Source organism: Drosophila kikkawai, chromosome 2L (genome assembly GCF_030179895.1).
Source record: "Drosophila kikkawai strain 14028-0561.14 chromosome 2L, DkikHiC1v2, whole genome shotgun sequence".
Lineage (NCBI taxonomy): Eukaryota > Metazoa > Arthropoda > Insecta > Diptera > Drosophilidae > Drosophila > Drosophila kikkawai.
In genome coordinates, this window is record NC_091728.1 from 27943121 (window position 1) to 27957303 (window position 14183).

General features: G+C 41.8%; 1 protein-coding gene across 2 annotated transcripts in view; it reads right to left on the reverse strand.

The window, feature by feature from the left end:
• The window catches only part of TpnC4 (Troponin C TpnC4), an 87461-nt gene that overhangs the window by 65488 nt on the left and 7790 nt on the right, over nucleotides 1-14183 (reverse strand). The window lies entirely within an intron of this gene.

Sequence of the window (14183 nt, forward strand, 5' to 3'; positions counted from 1 at the left end):
TAATAGGGACGATTTCACAAGAGAAATGATGAATATTAATATTTTAGAGGATGATGAAAAGGAAAATTGCTTTATTATTGGCGAAAAAATTAGCTACAAGGATCGAGAGAAGTTTATTAAGTTGTTAGAGACACATTATGTTCAAGTCAAGCGACCTGAGAATCCGAAAATAAAATGTGAAATGAATATAGTGTTAGAAAACTCGAAACCATTTAGTTGCGCACCGAGGAGACTGTCATATAGTGAAAAAGAAGCACTGTTAAAAATGTTAGAAGAATACATTAGAGATGGAATTATTCAACCTAGTAAATCGGAGTATGCTTCTCCTATTGTATTAGTGAAGAAGAAGTCGGGGGAACTAAGACTTTGTATCGATTTTAGAAGATTGAACAAAATAATGTCAAAGGATAATTATCCGATACCATTGATTGATGACCTTTTGGATAATTTAGTAGGAAAATCGGTGTTTACGAAATTAGACCTTAAGAATGGCTATTTTCATGTATTTGTTAACAAAGAGTCAGTAAAATTTACGTCTTTTAACACCCCATTGGGGCAATTTGAGTTTTTGCGGATGCCGATGGGCTTAAAAACAGCTCCGCAGGTATTTCAGAGATTCGTTAATGACATATTTTCGGACATGACAAGGCAAAAGAAGGTGATCATATATATGGACGATATTTTAGTGGCAAGCAAAAGTTTGGAAAAACACTTAGAAGTTTTAGTAGAAGTATTTAGAAGGCTAGTAGAAAATAAATTAGAGTTGAGAATGGACAAATGCAAATTTTTACAAGACAAGGTTAAATATTTAGGTTTTCTGATTTCGAATGATGGGATTAAGGCTGACAGTAAAGGGTTAGAAGCGATACAAAATTTTCCGGTTCCAGGCAAGGTGCAAGCAGTTCAAAGTTTTTTAGGTCTTTGCTCGTATTTTCGGCGATTCATTAAGGATTTTTCGATATTAGCGAAACCATTGTATGATTTGTTGAGAAAAGATAGAGTTTTTATGTTTGAAGCAGAAGAATTGGATTGTTTTTCGTTGTTAAAGGCGAAATTAATGGAAGCGCCAGTTTTAGCGATATACGACTACAGAGATGATGTTGAGCTTCACTGTGATGCAAGCGCTTTAGGATTTGGAGCTGTGCTTCTTCAGAAAAAAGAGGACAACAAATTGCATCCTATTTTCTATTTCTCAAAAAGATCGACTGCAACAGAAGCAAAGTATCATAGTTTCGAGTTAGAGACTTTAGCCATAATTTACGCGTTAAGAAGGTTTAGAATATATTTTCTAGGCAAACGTTTTAAAATTGTAACAGACTGCAACTCTCTAACGTTAACGCTCAATAAGATTGAGTTGAACCCAAGAATAGCACGGTGGGCTCTAGAATTGCAAGAGTTCGACTATGAATTAAAGCATAGATCAGGCAAACAAATGCAGCATGTAGATGCATTAAGCAGATGCAACAACATAATGATAGTGGAGACAAATACATTCGAAACAAATTTAGTAATTTGTCAATCAAAAGATGCAAAGGTTCAAGAAATTAGGAAAATGTTAGAAAGCAGCGAGCATAAGATATACGAAATGAGAAATGGTGTAATTTATAGGAAAAGTAATGACAACCGATTATTATTTTATGTACCGAATCGAATGGAGGAACACGTGCTATAAATGGGTCATATTGGGAGGGATAAAATGTTAGATGTTATTGGGAAAAGCTACTGGTTTCCAAACATGAAGGACAAAGTAGTAGAGCATATTCAGAATTGTTTAAAGTGCATAGCTTATTCTCCGAAAGTGGGTAAAGGAGACGGACACTTACATAGCATACCCAAAGGCAATAAGCCTTTTGAGATCATTCATATAGACCATTATGGACCGGTAGATAGCAGCAGATTGAAAAAACATATATGTGTGGTGGTAGATGCTTTCACAAAGTTCGTTAGGTTGTACACAACAAAAACGACGAATACAAGAGAGGTGATAAATGCGTTAAAAGACTATTTTCGAGCGTACAGTAGACCGAAATGTATAATATCGGATCGAGGCAGTTGTTTTACATCGTCTGAGTTTACAGAGTTTATGGAAGATAGTAACGTTAAGCACATAAAAATTGCGACGGGCTCGCCTCAGGCAAATGGTCAAGTTGAACGATTAAATAGGAGTTTAGGACCCATGATAGCAAAACTGATAGAACCGGAAAAGGGTTTACATTGGGATAGAGTTATGAAAAAGGTTGAGTATTCGATGAATAATACGATGCATAATAGCATAAAGCTATGTCCTAGTGAAACATTATTTGGGATAACACAGAGAGGAGAAACATGTGACGAGCTAAAGGAAAGATTGGAAGATGAAGAAGAGAAAGGAAAGATTAGGAAAAACTTAGAAGATGAAGATGAGATTATTGAGGAAAACAGGAGAAATTTAGAGAAAGAAGAGATTAGAAATGAGTTAGAATTAGAAGAAAAAAGTATTGAGGAAAATAGAATAAATTTAGAACAAATTAGACAGAAAGCTGAAGTAACACAAAGACAGGCTCAAATGAAAAATGTCCTTATGTCATTGTAAAAGTTTTAAGAAATGATAGATATGTTCTTAAAGATATAGATGGGTTTCAGTTGTCTCGCAATCCATACCAAGGCGTGTGGAGTGCAAATAACATTAGACATTGGATAAAATCATAATATAATGATAAAATATGTAATTGTAATATTGTAAAGTAAAGAAAAACAAATTGTAATTGTAACGAATTGTAAATATGTTAAAATTGTAATTAAGTTATAGCATTAAGTCAGAGATAGAGGGCTATCTCAAAGTCAGGACGGCCGAGTTGTAGCAGGCCAGTTGACGTTATATGATCTGGTCACACGATTGTTAGGCTACGCTCTCTGAGAGAGCAGGTTAGTCTCTCTCTCAGAGAGCGCTGCTGATGAATTTCGGGGGTTGAAAGGCACGCGGCATGAGAGTGGCAGATCACTGTTTTTGGAGAAGTTAAAAAGAGAAGACGTAGATCGTGAACAAAAAGCAAGAAAGAGAACTGTAAAATAATATAAGAAACATTTAATACGAAATTATAAGCATAAATAAAAGAAACTAATAAATAATAACATACGGCCACATTATGTAGACCACTGTCTAGACTTTTTCAGTTATCACTTCAGCATTCGTTCTTCCCCAAAGTTTGGAAAGAATCTTTTATCTTTCCGCTTCATAAAAAGGGCAGTAAATCTAATATTGAACACTATAGAGGTATAGCAAAGCTTAGTGCGATTCCCAAATTATTCGAATTTCTAATTACTACTCAGCTTCAGCACCAATGTAGCTCAATAATATCCCCCTCACAGCATGGCTTCATGAAACGTAAATCAACGTCTACAAATCTCCTTGAGTTTGTTCCTGTCAATAGAAACGCGTTTAAAAATACAATCCAAACCGATGTTATCTTTACAGATTTCAGCAAAGCCTTCGATTCGGTGAATCATCAGTTACTGCTGAAGAAACTATGTCGTTTGGGTTTTCCGGTTACGTTGATCAAGTGGATTTCTACTTATTTGTCGAACCGTACTAAAAGAGTTGCATTCAAGGGTTCATTCTCAAACCTTGTTCACGTGACTTCTGGTGTTCCTCAAGGGAGCCACGTCGGTCCTCTTCTGTTTGGCATTTTTATAAATTATCTGCACCAAGTTATACTCCACTCTTACGTCATGATGGACGCTGATGACGTTAAACTATGTTTGCCTCTTGTGAATCCTGCTCTCCTCAGATTTTGCAAGCTAATTTAAACAACATTTCCATGCTAACTATTTCTTAGGCACGAGTGTTCTTGAACGTATCCATTCTGTAACGGATCTTGGTGTTCTATTTACCCATAATTTGAGCTTCACCAATCACATCGGTATTGTTGGTAAAGCAACGGGTGTCTTTGCTTTCGTAAAACGATGGTCTAAGGAATTCGATGATCCCTACACAAAACTCTTATACATATCTCTGGTTCGGCCCATACTCTAATATTGCTCGTTAGTATGGTCCCCTCAATATACAAAGTATCAGGACCTTATCGAATCGGTACAGAAACAATTCCTTTTGTTCGCTCTTCGGGGATTAGACTGGGACCCACATCGCCACCTTCCTTCGTATGCCGACAGACTACGCCTTCTGGACCTGCCCTCTCTTAAGGATCGTCGGACTTGCCATGGCGTGATGTTCCTTCATAAACTAATAAATGGATATATTTTTTCCAGTAATCTTCTTAATCAAATACGTTTTTTAGTTCCTTCTAGGCCATCACGTTACTTTCGGCCTATAGCTTTAGGTTAGGTTAGGTTAGTCCGGATGGCCCTCGAGGGGCCACACATAGGCCAATATGGCTCATAGCTATCCGGGGAAACTCCCGGGTGGACCTAGAGACGGTTTATGCGGGTTTCGAGATCCTTGAATATCAAGGTGTTTTTCGCAAAGGCAAGGAGTTTGGCTGGATTCCTCCTGGTGGCATCTTCTAGCGATGCCAGAACTGGAGAGCCTAGGTATCTCATTCTTGCCCTCGTTAGGGCCGGACATTTGCAAATGAGATGCTCCAAGGTTTCGATTGCCTCGGATACATCACATGTCCGGCATTTGGCGTTTTCGGTAATACCCAGCTTGACTGCATGTGCAGCAGACAGGCAGTGACCTGTAAGAATACCCACTAACATTCTGCAGTCCTTCCGCGGAAGATGCAGCACGTAGTAAGTGATTTTCTCTTTGTGCTCATTGCACATGATTTTTGATATTCTGCAGGTTTCGGAATTACTCCTCCACCTGATTTTTGCGCTTGCGTCAGTCATCTCTCCAGCTCGCTTTGGGGCGTTCTTAGGGAGACAGGGACGTTTTCTGCTCTTTCACTCGCCAGTCCGACGCCTTCCTTTGCAAGTTCTATGCCTTGGTGGCTGGGAACCCAGTAGATCCTCACTGACTTAGTCGTCCTCAGGCTATCTAGTGACTCCCTGCTTGCCAACTCCTTCTTCCACCTTGGAGCCGTCGGTGTATATATTGAGGTATTGAGCATGGTCCTGGCCTGACTTCCAGTCATTTGGTCCCATGAATACAGTTGTGTTTACATCCGGGCACGTTCTGGGTATCATGTAGTCTTTGCCCAAATTCTTGTAGCGACCAGTTTCCTGATGCAACCAAACGTTGTGCCGCCTTTCCTGCTGTCAGTTGCGCTTGGATATCTAGGGGATATATACCCATTATGGTTTCGAGTGCTTTGGTGGGGGTTGACCTCAGCGCCCCTTATATACAGAGCAGTGCCTGCCGCTGGGTTCTCTCCATAAGCTTATTATACGTTTTCTTCTCCATGGCTTGCCACCACATTAAGACTCCATACAGCAGTATCGGATGCACCACCGATATGTAGACCCAATGCATTAGAGCGGGTAAGAGGCCCCATGTGCATCTTCTTGGATGCATATAGCGCTATGGTGGCCTTTTTTACCCTCTCTGCTACATTGGCCTTCCACGTCAGCTTGCTGTCTTGGTGAAGAGAATAAAGTCCGTCTTATCCGCATTGATATTGAGTCCTACCTTCACCGCCCACTCACATATCTCCCTGAGCGTTGTTTCCATGATCGAGCTGAGGGTCGATGGACAGACTCCCGTGATAATTATGCTTATGTCAACCGCATAAGCTGTTATCTTTGGTGCTTTCCTCTCGAATCTCTTGATTAGGTCGTCTACCACCAGATTCCATAGGAGGGGCGACAGAACCCCACCTTGCGGCGTGTCTCTGTGCGCTCCTCTCACCATGGAAGCGGTGCCCCAATCTGATTGAACCCGCCGGTAACTTAGAAGATTTTTTATCCACAAGTTAATAGCGGGGGACGAGTTGGTCGCTTCTAGGCGATCGTCCGTGCTAACGTTGTTGAATGCCCCGGATATGTCCACGAACACTCCAAATGCATATTCCTTATTGTTTAGGGCTCTCTCAATGGTGGCTACCAACGAATGTAGTGCCGTCTCCACTGATTTCCCCTTCGTGTAGGCGTGCTGGTTGGTCGACAGTTGTCTCCCTAAATCGTTCCTGATGTATAGGTCCAGCAGCTTTTCTAGCATTTTAAGTAGGAATAAGGTGAGGCTTATCGGTCTGTAATCCTTGGAGCTCACGTAGCTGCACTTTCCTGCTGTGGGCAGGAAGACAATCCGCGAGGTCCTCAATTGGATAGGGATATAGCCCGTGCTTAAACAAGCTGTATATATTGCGTAGAGCCATGGGGTGATCACCTCCTTGGTCACCGGCAGCATGGCTGGGAATATTCCATCTAGTCCTGGTGCTTTTATCCTCGGAAAGGAGTCTGTAGCCCAGTGGATTCTACCAGAGGATATTAAATCTAATATAAATAATGCTCTACTCCAGTTGCTAGGTCCTGGTGCATCCTGGGAAACGCGCGTGCATTAGTGCTGTTAGGGCCCCTTCCCTGCCCTCAGTCCACTGCCCGTCGTCGCGTTTGAGCTCACTCTGTATGGTTGCCTGCTTCGATAGCAGCTTCCGGAGTCTAAACGTTTCCGGGGCAGTCTCTATATTGGAGCAGAAGTTTCTCCATGAGTTTCTCTGCGCCTTGCGCATATCTTTCTTGTAGTCCCTAAGTAGGACTTTGTATTCCTCATTGATGATGTCATCTTTCGCCTGCTTGGCGATTTTGAAGAATTCTTTGAGTTTGTTGCGTCGGAGTGAAAGGTTCTTATTCCACCAGGGTGGCCTGGTCCTCTTTCTCGTGTCCGATATAGGGCATGATGCGAGGTACGCATCCAGCAGTTCTTTGGAGATGGTCTCTAGGGACTTTTCTATGTCTTCCGCGGATTCAAATATGCCCGGAGAGATCGCGAGCCGTGTCGCAATAGTCTCCTTGAACTTTCCCCAGTTAGTATTCCGGTGGTTCCTGAAGACCGTATGTACTTATGATCTGAGAAGGATGGTCTCTCAAGGACTCTCCATTCTGATACCAAAGTACCTTGTCCCCTTACAAGAGTAAGATCTAGCACGTTTGAGGAGGTGGGACCTACATAGGTGTGTTCCTTCCCCACGTTTGCTATACTCACGTTGGTTGAGAGTATAAGGTCTAAGAGGGACTCACCTCTGTCGTTTATGTCGGGGCTCCCCCATACGCAGTGGTGCGCGTTGGCGTCTGCACCCACGAGCAGATGCTGGTCCTTCGGGCTGGCTTCTACCAAGCTCATGAGTTCTTCTGGTGGAGCCGTCCTGTCGTGTTCCATGTAGCAGGAAGCTACCAAAAGGCGCTTTTTCCCGCTCTCTAGCATCACCACGGTCAGGTCATCAGAGCTGTTGTGAGACATAAGGTTAGCGTGTGGACCCTTCCTGCTTACCGTTGGTGGATGGAGCAAATTGTAATTTGCGGACTTCAGTCCGGCGATGGCATTGCCTGAGGCTATCCATGTCGGCGGATCCTTGCTCCATGACTATAAGGAGTTCCGCCGACGCGACCTTGCTCTTATGGAGGTTGAGCTGCAGCACCCTGAGTGTCATGGGTACTGGGCTCACCTCCATACGACGGGATGACTACTACGGTAAGTTCACCGTCCTCACCTTCGTCGGACTCATCCAGCGTCATTTCCCGGTCGGCATCCACGATGGTTTCCAGATCTAGGTCCTTCTCCACCACATCTGCCTTCAGGGTGTGAGCATCCTTATCCCCGGGGTGGCGCTTTTTGAGGCGCAGGTATACGCTACCCATGCCCCACGCCATCTTCCCGTATCTGGGATAAAGGATGTCCTCTGCCTCCTTGATTATCTGGAGGACTGCACTTTGCCCCCCTCCTTGGGTGATGGAACCTTCCAGTCCGCGGTTGGGATATCCGGGTTCGCCCGGTCCGCTTGGATTGCGATGGGGAAGAGTACCTTCGCTTTTGGAGTGGACGGGATTAGCTCCCGGTCCACCACCACTAGCTTGGCTCCCTCCCACAGCGCCTCCAACTGGCAGACCGCTTGCGTCAGCCACTTCCTCGTCGGGTCATCATCAAGAATGGTTTCTTTTTCAGGGGTACCACCCACTTGCTTTTTATGCCTTCCGCCAGGCACCTCCACCCATGGCTAACGGCTCACTTCTTTAGGCTTTTTAGGGCAGAAGGAGTTGAACCGTGGCCTTTGCTAGACACTGTATTATCGCGGACGGGGCAAGCAGCAATGCATTACCCGTGTCCGGGCTAATATAGTGCCCATTGCCCAGCCGGCACCCTCGGGGGAGGGTTCAGATGGAGGATTTTTGCCAGGCCTATCGGCAATAGTTCTTTTTGTTTTTTTTTTAACCAGTTGTTTGGCATGCATGTCTGTCAGACTTGCCATAAGCCAAGCTTTAAAGCGTTTACGTATGGTGGCGTGGTGGTTGCAGCAGCGGCCGTGGTTATTTCGATGCTTTATCGGGCCGCTGCCCGACATTCTTCCTTTAAAGTGGACGGACATGTTTTTTTTTCGCTCTCGATTTGTAGAATTTGCTTTAAAAACCACCAGGGCTTATTAACATTTATAAAAGGCTATAAACGGTTCTAGTTAGTGCTTCATCTTACGCTCTCCAGCTCTTTTGATCTTTCGCTCTTCCAGTGCCGCTGCACTTAATCCCTTGCGCCCTCTCTTAACTAACGAAGGTACAGTGGTAAGTCCCCAAGATGTCTGTTTATATGGTCAGCTTCTCAAAAACTTGTAAAAAAAAAATATTATTTACGGCGAACTCACCATCAGCCGTTGGCTGTGTGACAACATGGTGCACTCCAAATTCAAATAGCCGAAAATATTGGCGTACGATAGCCTACCGCTAGTTGGAAATGTAGATGATATCGTTCATGCGGCAAGCCTCTTAAAGAGCAGTTATTGAGATTTCGAAAAACAGTCAGATTAATAGTTTTAAGCTATTAAACAAGTCTCCAAGTCGCAAAAAACCGCATTCGGGCGGATCCCAACCACCAGAGGCTGGAATCGTGAGATCGAGTGCTAGAAAAGATTGTGTCGCGGTAGTGACCGTGCCCCCGGTGTTAATTATTTCCCTTTCGTCCCCAGAAGGGTCCCAAAAAGTGACCAGTGAGAACCCCAGTCCTGTTCTCTGCCAAGGTGTCAGGCCCGGACTACCGGCCGAAATTGGTAAGATGGCTAATCAGACTGCTTTGTCAAAACCCCTAATACCACCACCGAAACAGTTATTTGTTTCGCGGCTTTCTCCTAATCAAACATCGGAAGATGTAACAGCCTTTATCCAAAGCAAAGGTGGAAAAACTTAAATTTTCTTATCCTAAGAATATTTCATCTTTTAAAATAAATGTTCCTGACGAATTCTTCGACAAACTATGCTCTGCCCAAATCTGGGCAAAGGATGTGATTGTCAATGAATTCGAAGCAAAAAAACAAAAAAACAACCAGTAGGAACTACTCTTCCTAGGTCCGATGTGACCACTGCGCCTTCTACGTTTTCCAATTCCGTCCCAAAAAACTATCTCCTATCAGAATGCAAGAGGCTTACTTAGTAAGCTTCCTAAATTGTATTCTGACAGTGTCACATTTGTTTCCCAAGTTATTGTGTTCACAGAAACCTGGTTAAAGCCGGAGATTCTGAGCTTCGAAGTTTTCCAGCTGTGTTCACAGTATACCAGCTAAATCGGCCTATCAGCCGTGGGGGAGCTATCCTTATAGCGGTCGACTTCAGTCTCATGTCCGAAATAATAACTTTCGAGGAGTAATGGTAGTTCCATTTTTATTACATGTACCTACATTCCAACATTGTCGGAACTTTCTATTTATTGGAACCATCTTTCCGCTATTCAGTTGGTCTCCAAAAGACTTTCGGATAGGGACCATTTAGGAGTTCTTGGTAATTTTAACATCCCAGGGGCTATTTGGACCCTAGATAATTCTACTAATACACTTCTTACTACAACACATCATGATTTTATTGCTGGCTTCTTTGACATTTGCTGTCCAAAGTCAACCATTTACGAAATTTCTTAGAGCGATTGCTTGATCTTTCTTTTTTCTCTGATCCGGCAAGAGTTATTTTGGCTAGGGTGGCGCCCCTGTCTTCGGACTTCGTACGGCTGAATAATTTTATAATTGATTATAATGGGTCCGATCTCTACATATGCACTGACATGGTTTGATTATTGAATGTGTTCCGTTATACTGTCCGTCAACATAAAGTTTACCAAAGAGCTGACCGGCCTCAAAACTAAAAAATCTAATCTGTATGCAAAAAATATAAACGTACCGGTTCTCTATTTGTCCAATCTAGATATTTATCGGCTCGGTCAACTTTTACCGTGCAGAACGCGCAGTATTACAATAATTATTTGACTCGTTGCAGGGCTCAGTTTTCTAAGGACCCTAAACATTTTTATAATTTTGTTAAAACTAAACGTAAACCTATTACTCATCCTTCCTCGCTCTCTTTTCATAATACAACAGCCGATAATGATCATCGATCTTTTTGTTCAGTTTATTCAAAATACTTACTCCAACTTAATAGACTCAAATTAGACTCTTGCATCGTCCCCAACTCGAACCAAATTTTCAGTCCTTTCTTAAACGAATGCTCGTCGTGTTAAGCCAGTATTTTTTTTATTGGTCCCGATGGAATACCTGGCTGTGTGCTTCGGTATTGTACCGAAGCGCTGTGTAAATCCCCTTCTGACTCTGTTATCCATTCTCTTCTTGTTCGGAAACTCGAGTTAATGGGATTTCCGATTGATCTTCCTAATTGGATCTTATATTATCTGAACGGCAGGACGCAAAAGGTCCTTTTTAAAATTAAACTTTCTAATGTTCTAAGGGTGACATCTGGCGTCCCACACGGGAGTTATTTGGGCTTCTATTGTTTACATAATTTATCAACGATCTGTCCAAAGTTTTAACTAACACCAGAGTACTTATGTACGCTGACGACGCACAGTAGCGCCTTTTCTCATTTACCGATGCAAAAATCATATCTTTTGAACCAAATAAGGTAATCGAATAATTTAAACGGCATTAGATAGGTAATTATAATTGTTGTAAAATGTACTGCATAATGTTCCCACAAATTTCGAATTTTGTAAGGGAAAAATATATAATATTAATAAATGGAAAAATAATTATTTTTCAATGTTATCATTGTTTTCATTTCATTCATTTTTAAAAAATAATTGTCGTTTAAGTTTTTTAGAATGCAAGTTGAACATTTCTAATTCCGTAAACCGTTGTTCCATTTTCCATTCGTTGTATAATGAAATACGTATTGAGCGGCAAAATTTAAAGCGAGAAATTAGAACACTGTGTGTATACTGCGGAATTTTATTTGCGACTGAATTGAAGTTGCAAAAGAAACAAAAAGTAGATATACATATTTTCTTATTCCCTATTCCTTAGAGCGACACAAATATAGATACTTCAAGATCTCTTTCCTATACGTATACAAGCTTGCATTGTAATACAGAGAAGTATTCAGGGTACTCTGTTTTCTACAGTATGGTCTCTTTATTATCCTCTTCCTATGTTCACTCTTTCGCAAGCCATCAAACTGAATAAACGTATGTACGTCGCTGAAGTTCAAGTCCGGTGTTCTCCTTTTCTAAAACGTTGGTCGTGATAGCGCGTGTGTCGCGTGTGGTATTGCTCATCAACCAAGCTCTTTTATTTATCAACGAACATAACCCCCAGCATTTATTTTTATGTATTTGCTTAAATAAAAAATAATTTGAATTTTAATTCAAAGTGTAACCGCTACAAAACCGCGCAACAGTTAGTATATCTTTTGAAATGTATGAAATTGTGTCGGTATTTGATATATTTAACCCTGAGTAGTTTTGGTTTATGCCGTTGCATTTTTGCAGACGCAGCTCGACGCAACCGATGAAAGTTAATTCCGGTCCAGGAAAAATCCACGTAACTTATAGACATAGTGTAGTCGGTAGCTTTCATCGGCTTCAGAAGTTATAGACTACTTTTGGCAGAAAAATGTACAAAAAAATGGAGACCTGGCAGGTAGCGATTTACCTGTTAAAGCCCAAACCAAAGTGCCCTTTTTTTTAGGTTCATTTACAGTTTATGAATGTATCTATCATTTAAAGTAAAAACCATGACCATTGGTTTTATGGTTTTTGTGTAATATTACCTGAAAGTCGACAAAGTTAGCCATATTTATACCCTTCCAGGGTATTATAATTTCAGTCAGAAGTTTGCAACGCAGTGAAAGGTCTCCTTTCCGACCCTATAAAGTATATATATTCTTGATCAGCATCAACAGCGGAGTCGATCTAGCCATGTCCGTCTGTCTGTTTCTACGCAAACTAGTCCCTCAGTTTTAAAGCTGTCTGAATGAAACTTCGCATATAGTCTCCTATATACTCTCACTGCTATATATGTTGGAACGGGCCGGATCAAACGACTATATAATATAGCTGTTCGATAAATTTTTAGAAAAAAAATTATAACTTGGCTGTTTTTCAACATTTTATTTTTTATTATTTCAGAATTTCGATAAAAATTTCATGAAAATCGGACGACTATATCTTATAGCTGCTATAGGAACGATCGGGAAAATATTAGGAAGAAAATTAGAACTTCGTTGTTTTTCAACGTATTTTCATCTTCTCTGAGATATAAGCTTATTTTGTTATTTCAGAATTTTGGTATAAATTTTATGAAAATCGGACAACTATATCATATAGCTGCCATAGAAACGATGGGTAGATGTATAGAAAATGTAAAGCTGGGAATGTAAAACTGTAACTGTCAAACTGTAAAGAAAATAAGTATAGGTGAAACTCTGTTTTATGTGTGTTTTCAGCATTTAGACTATAATATAAACATCAAAACCAATCTGCAAGGGTATATAAACTTTGGCGTGCCGAAGTTAGCTTCATTTCTTGTTTTTATATGATGCAAAAAACAAAGGAAAGTTCAACTTTGAATGTTCATATTGTAACGGAACTGCATATTTCCCAGGGCAATGCCGGTCTAGCTCAGCGGATGCCCAGGGGAGGTACCAACCTATGCCCGCAGTCTGCACAATGTAACACCAATTAGTCGGACATCTCAAAGAAAACTCCTCACTAACAAAAAACACATCTCTAGCACAAAAATGTAAGCAAACAAAAATGACGAGTTTTCGTGGAATGGAAATGGTGGCATTGATGGATTCGCCACGACGCTCCCACCCAACCTGTGGTGCCTCCGGTGTGTCTTGGGGCACCACCCATATGACGGCCGGCCCATCTCCCCAGGTAAATACATTTACTCTATATTATTTTAATTGCTTTTAATACATTATAATTTTTCAAATACTTATCGCTAACATTGGCAGGCATTTGCGAGTTCCAATGGGACTCATACCCGGCGAAACATCACCTTAGCCCGGGATGCGCTCGCGCCAAGACTGCGGCAGCGGATAAGAAGCGGCGGTCCACTAAAGAAAATAGCCACAAGCTGACTAGTTATTCCCTTCTTTCCTGCCTATTATCCTTATCGGAGCTCCAAAAGAAATAAAGGGGACGGGTAAGTACAATTTCATTTAATTCCAACTTCTTCTAAGCAGACTCTTTAATTTTGCAGAGCTTGTGTTGCACAAATCCCTGACGCAAGTTAGGAGACGCGGAGAACAAGAACATTGAAACAATACGAGTAAGTCAAATAAATAAGCCTAACAAAAACAACATCACAATCAATAATTTAATCCTATTGTAGCGACTATAAGGCAAGATCGGCGATCCGCAATGGCGATGAGGCTTCGCTAGAATGCGCGGCCGGGAATCGCAACCCCTGATGGCGGCGTCGAGCCCGATGGAAATGGGGAGTACAACGCAGCGGCCACGTCGATTCCGGTCAGCGGAGCGAATAAATGCCCCCAATATACGTAAGTTCTGCCGGTTCCGGACGGCACCTCATGGAACGGACTCACCGGATTCCAGGTTGGCTAGATGGAAGGCTTGAGTGACTGAGGAGTGCCGGCTGCTTAGTGGCTCGTTTCTCCAGGAATATCCGACCAACAACGTCGGAGGCGGGTAAGTTTCACAATATAATTCCGAAATTTCCAAATAAAGGATGCCGTGGCCAGCGATTTTATTATGCTGAAATTATACATCCATTTAATAAAACGTTTTTTTCTTCATTTTCACCACTTGCACCCACGTTCTTGAGTTGGTTCCTATTTTTCAGGAAATTACCTGCGTT